At 43.7% G+C, this 5877-nt stretch overlaps 1 pseudogene; it reads left to right on the top strand.

The window, feature by feature from the left end:
• The first annotated feature begins 1990 nt into the window (after window positions 1-1990).
• On the top strand, window positions 1991-5051 carry LOC115320251 (annotated as a pseudogene).
• Window positions 5052-5877: the final 826 nt, after the last annotated feature.

Here is a 5877-nt window from a genome sequence, read left to right as displayed (position 1 = left end):
ACAGAAGATTCACAGCTAACGCGCTGCACTACTGGTGTCTCCCCGCAGGCCCCGAAGACACCAGGTCGGAGTTTTCCAGGTCAGTCGGAACGTTAGGCTCCGCTTGAAATGCGCGCTGCCATTCAAGAAATTCTTGCGTGAGAGGCTGGGGGCACCATGTAACAAAGTGGCCTTCCTGTTTGCAATTTAAGCAAAGCTTGAGTACTTTCCGACGGGATCCTTGAGCCTTGGTCTGGGCTGCATTGTTCTGGCGACGGAATTCCCTTTGGTAGGTCAGGCTTGGTCGTGGTCTGTCATTCGCACTGCTCGCTGCATCGTATTCCTGACGTTTTTCCCCAGGCTGCTGTTGCCGATCAAGTTTGACGAAACTGCACAGCTCATCGGCCCCTCCTTCGTGGAAGTTTGAAACTTTTAATGACTTCTCTTCGGGCTTCTTGGCTTTTCCGCTTGCCCGATCAAACTTCATAAAAGAGTCGAGCAAGTCATCAAGCGATGTGAAGCTTCTATCGAAATACATCCGCTTTGCCTTGTCGTTCAGCGATTCAAGAAGCAATTCGCACTTCTCGGCTTCGCTTCCTGTGAAGACACATTCTTCTATCAGTTGCAGCTTCTGAATAGCGTACTCCATGCACGTTTCTGTGGAGGTCTGTCTTCGAGCGAACATTGCTCTTTGATTTTCCACAGGGCTTTCTAAATTGTAGTGCCGCCGAAACGCGGACTTCACGTCATTCCAAGTGCTCATCTTCTTGGAGGTAAGCTCCAAGCGCATCCAAGCAAAATCTTTGGAAGGTAGCTTTGATATGAGCAGCGGCAGTGCGATATCTTCCGGCAGCCCGTAAATTTTCAGCCAAAATTCGACCTCATGGAACCAACCAATTACGTCAGTGGCAAGGACGGGAGCTGCACTTACGACCGCGGTGGATGGCTGAACTCGATGGTTGATGGTATCTCCCAGTCCTCTCCCCTGGCTTTGCTGGTTCGAGCCCTTGTCTCTGATTTCAGATGTGCTGCATGAGTTTGGAACGCTCTCTTGTAGTTCGGTATGCAGCGACCGCTGCTGCCGTTTCTTTTTCTTGGATATTTTATTCTGTTGCCCTTGGTGCTTGGAGCCCTCGTCGCGGCTTTCAGAGTTGCTTCTCGAGCTCGCGGCCTCCAAGCAGCTGAGTTTCTCGATTACTGGGGACAGTAATCCGCACATTAGGGTCTCCATGGCTTTTAGGGGAGCGCTATCCCCAGCTGCACTTGCAGAATAGGCAGGCGTCGGTGCGGGTATAGTCTCTTGTCGGCTAAGAAGCTCTGCGATGCGTTGCCTCAATTCAGCGATTTCTTCGTCCCTCCTCGCAAGGATCTGCTGAAGTTCTTCGCTCCGTGCAACTGCCGCCTCAACTTTAGCTTGCAACGACGCGTCACTGCCGCTTTTTGCGCCGTCTTTATCCATCGTTGCTGACGTTGTAGTTAAGCCCTCTCGTTGATGCGAAGAGCTCAATGGGCGATTTGATAATGACCGCCGTCCCCACATAAATTTACCTCATTACGGAGTCCCCGTTCGGGCGCCAAGTGCGACGAAGCTCGATTGGTCGTCGAAATATATCTTTTAATGTTCGGCTCCGTTGAGGCGTGGTGACATTCTTTTTCTTTTCCAGCTCGATCCTCTTCTTTCTTTCCTTTTTCTTCCAGCGTTCACGCGACACCGTCACAGAAAGTAACTTCAAAGTAACTCGCTAGTTTTTACAGTAGTTAGTAGTTTACTCAATTACTATTACAAATGCGTAATTTCTGCTCTACTCCAATTACTTTTGGCGTCGATACTCAGTAACTTAACTTAACTACATTTTTGGAGTAATTTGTACATGTCTGCTCTCTTCACAACGTTCTTGACTGGTACCCATTGGAGCCTTATGAACGTACATGGTCACAATACACTGTTGTGCTTGAACATTCAATCTTAGACATTGTTTAGCGGTTTCTTTTTTTCTTTGAAAGTGTTAAAATGGACTTTGAATTATCTGTAAGGAGTTGCCTTCCACAACTTAAAGAGGAGGAGGTCGAAATTACAGCTACGAAGCTGAAAGACATAGGCATTAAATGTCTAGAACACTTGAGGTATCTGCGAGAGTCGGACTTGGAGTTTGTAGCCCCTGTCGAAAGAAGAATTCTGCTTGAAAAATTATCTGAAGTCAGCACTCCAGCTTCCTCCTCTACAGCTCCAAATGGCGATTTTGGCGATGGCCTTTCTATGGCACCTAACCGGCACCGTGAAAGGGCTGAAAATTTCAGCATTCCTTGGGAGATGTTTCCAACTAGTTTTCTTCAAGCTTGCAAAAACCAGCAGGAACCCACAAAAGGAGACATGTATCGGGTGTTAGAACATGGAGTGCTTTGATCATTGATCAACATCCATCACCTGGTCGACACAACTTGAAAATAATCGCAGCAAAATTACTGATAAGTTCCCCTCATCATTTCAATATACATTGCAGGGCACAGTCGTTGGTTCAGGAATAGAAATTTTGATGTGGATGCTTGAAAACTGTGTGAATAACAAGAAGAGGTCAGCACCACAGCTGCTACCGACTGAAATCGTTGATGACCCAGATTCCTCCTAGTCACGGAAACGGTCTGCCCGCGACACCTATGGCTGTGTAGCCTGGCAGCCGGAACTTCCATGTGGGAAGACTGGTCACACACAGGCAGAAAAAAGGAAACGTCTCTTGGTGGAATACACTAAACTTCAACCAGATGAACGCCTTGTTAATGAGCTTATGGTACAAACGTTCCCTTCGCAAAGAAGTAGCGTCAACAACTCCAGCTCTTTTGGACATGTGAAGGAAAGTTGGCCTTTCTCGTTCCATAAAGAATGCCTTGTGAAGCATGGAAAAAAATTTCTTGGCGATGAAGTTGTCAAGGCAATCGTAGTCAACATGGAAAAAAGTGGGATTGCGTGTCTACCGTTACGCATACCGCCAGCTCGAATCGCCACGCATAAGGAAGAGTTTGGAACAGACTGAGGAAGCAAAACATCACCTTCAGTGTGCGACAACCGAACATGGAAGTGTACTTTTTCTCTTTCTTGCACTATTCAGCGTGGACAAGGAAATGGTCTACAAAATCGTGGAGGTAGGTGTTTTTTTTCAGCTGAGAACATTCAAGGCTGGAGGCAATGCATCCCTCCTGAAGTCAAAATTTGTCATGAATTTAAACACTTGGAGAGATGCCTTCAAGAAAAGATTTCCCTCGATGCTCACCCCATTGATTTGGAGGGTTGTAAAATTGTTAAAATGCTGTCAACTCTAACTTGGGCCTCTACACGCACAATTCCAAATCAATGTCAGGCTTGTATTTTCTAATGATTCATGAACCACAAATGCTGGATAAAAATACCAGGGAGTGTGCAGACGAGCTGGTGAAATACAAACTTTTTGAATACCCAGTGCCGAGGAACATAAGAAGGTAGACGACACGGAGATGTGGGCTCTCGTCTCATTTCTTGTTCCTTGATCCAATGTTTTTAAGATGCACAAATGTGTCTATCCTTGCATGTGAAGGGACATTTTACGTGGGCAGTATACACTATTGCCCAATGGTTATAAAATTTGGAACGGTCATGTAACAAAAAGAAACAAATATGAGTCAATCAGCCTCAAGTTGGAGTCTAGAAAGGCTCACATACATGTAAACCAATAGTGCTGCATGTTCCTAAGCTAGACGTGCCACACAACCAATACCGTTCAATTTTACTGGCAATTTCAAGCAGGGTGAAATTGCTGGGAGCAACCAATTTTTCATGTATATTGAAAATTATATTTTATAGGGTTCAGATCTTTTTTTCTTAAAGAAGCTGTAAAAGCTTCACAAGTGTGGTCTGTGCAGGTCAGTTATACAGCCGGGGGCCATAGTTTATGGTCCTAATATTTTCGACAGGACTAATGATTAACTGAAATTTGTTAAAAAAAATGTTTTAGTTGGTGAATAAACATACGGTGTTAGCATAAATTTCCTGAGTTTAAAAAAAAAAAAAAAAAACTCAATCCGGCAACTTATGAAGTTCAATAAGCCTTGGGCTTGGGCTAGTAGGTTTCCTTTATTTTTGTTCTGCGCTGCTAAAGTTTAGAAACTGGGACAATGAAGGACGACGCGCACACGTAAATCAGTTGTTAGTTATGCCTTCCGTGTGTGTGTGTGTCGTCCTTCATCGTCCCAGTTTGTAAACCTAGCGCCGAACAAAAATAAAAAAGGAAATCATACTTACGAAGACCTGGAGCGTGTGGGAAGCATTGTGATACTCTAAAGATACCACTCGTGCAACGGGTGCAATGCTAGCGAAGAAAAAAAACGCAGATCATAATGTCCTGTTTGCTTGCCTTTTATTAAAGGATGGGGATCTTATAATGGTATTGTTTGATGTACTTTTAATTAAACTATATGTGGGTCTCTTCTGACAATTCACAGGAAACTGCAGGGGACACAGATCTTGGAGATATGTCTGCCACGCTGAGCATTTGCATAAAAGTTAGATCAAGATTGGTCTTCGTTGTCGTCATGTGACATTCATTGTGCTGCTTGCTTTGCTATGCAGGACCGAGCCTTTTTATGCCCGCGGAATTCACCGTGTGCATGGATGGAATCGCCTTGAACACTACGTGCAACAGAGCTGTTGCATCGAAGCTTATGTTCCTGCTGTACTTTGTGCTCAATGTGGAGTATCCGCCTGAAGTAGCCCTGACAATGGAGTTTGTTCAAAGTGAGAATGCCAGACTACTTTGTCACAAGGCCTGGTTCGCCCAAGGGATCACACCGTTACATGCTGCTGCAATTTACTTCAATGTAAAGAATTTGTCCAAACTTGTGTTAAAAGCTCATTTGTTTGGCTTTGCTGCTTATAATTATAATTTTACTTTACAGGGCCCATCGCTGGCATCAATACAGATAAAAGCTCAAAGGCTCGGAAAACATCAAGGAAACAGCAAAGACTCTCACCAAAGGTGGCGGCTTTGGCAAATGCCTTAGAGAACTATGCGTCTTAAAGTTTGACACGTTCAGTTCAATGCCAAATGCTTTGCAAATGAAAGCATTTGAAAAGGTTGTTAATCTTTTCAGTGTGCAAGGTAGCGTTTTGAGTTTTATTACAATAAAAATTACAGTTGGCATAGGTGCCTCTAGTGTAATTTTTGCTTCACACCCTATTGCCGACCCCACCCATACTCCAGCAGAGGTTGTCAGGGTGACGGTACGTTTTACAGTTAAACCGGTTTTCTATGTATTCAGACAAACAGACCAAACCAAGCTTAATGGCGAAGAAGCAGGACATAGCTGAAGGAACCATCGAGGCCTGTTTTTCTAGGGGCTAGCCAGCTACATTACTTGGGCAACAGTATTATCAGAGAACCAGTATTTTTACAGGTTTGTGCGGCTAATTTACAAGCAACAGAAATATCGCAGAACCTGTGTTTTTACTGGTTTGCATGGTTAATATACAGGCAACAGAAATATCAAGACCTGTATTTTTACAGGCTTGTGCAGAACAGAAAACTGTGAATTTAAAGAGCTTGCAGTTTTTTTCTTTTTTCAAACAGAAATTTTGTGAAATCACAAAAAAATTTAAAACAGACTTTCTTGGTGAAAGTGCATAAAAACGAAAAACAGAAAAACAGAAAACAGGGAAACAGCAGAGGTAGGTAAAAAGTTTACATGTTTTTTCTGTAGTTTTCAGAAAAGTTTTTCCAGTGTAAGACAAAAACACCACGTTAGTTGTCGCCATATTCCCTCAAAATGCCTATGAAAATGTGTCACTGCAGGATACATCACTCATGTAGAATAATGTAGAAGCGCATATTTGTTCCATAAAATCTTACAAATACAAGTGGAGTAGTCCTTTCA

Source organism: Ixodes scapularis, unplaced genomic scaffold (genome assembly GCF_016920785.2).
Source record: "Ixodes scapularis isolate PalLabHiFi unplaced genomic scaffold, ASM1692078v2 PGA_scaffold7__128_contigs__length_106722199, whole genome shotgun sequence".
NCBI classification, from domain to species: Eukaryota; Metazoa; Arthropoda; class Arachnida; order Ixodida; family Ixodidae; genus Ixodes; species Ixodes scapularis.
The sequence above is the reverse complement of the archived record's forward strand: the minus strand, read 5'-3'. Positions and strand labels throughout refer to the sequence as shown.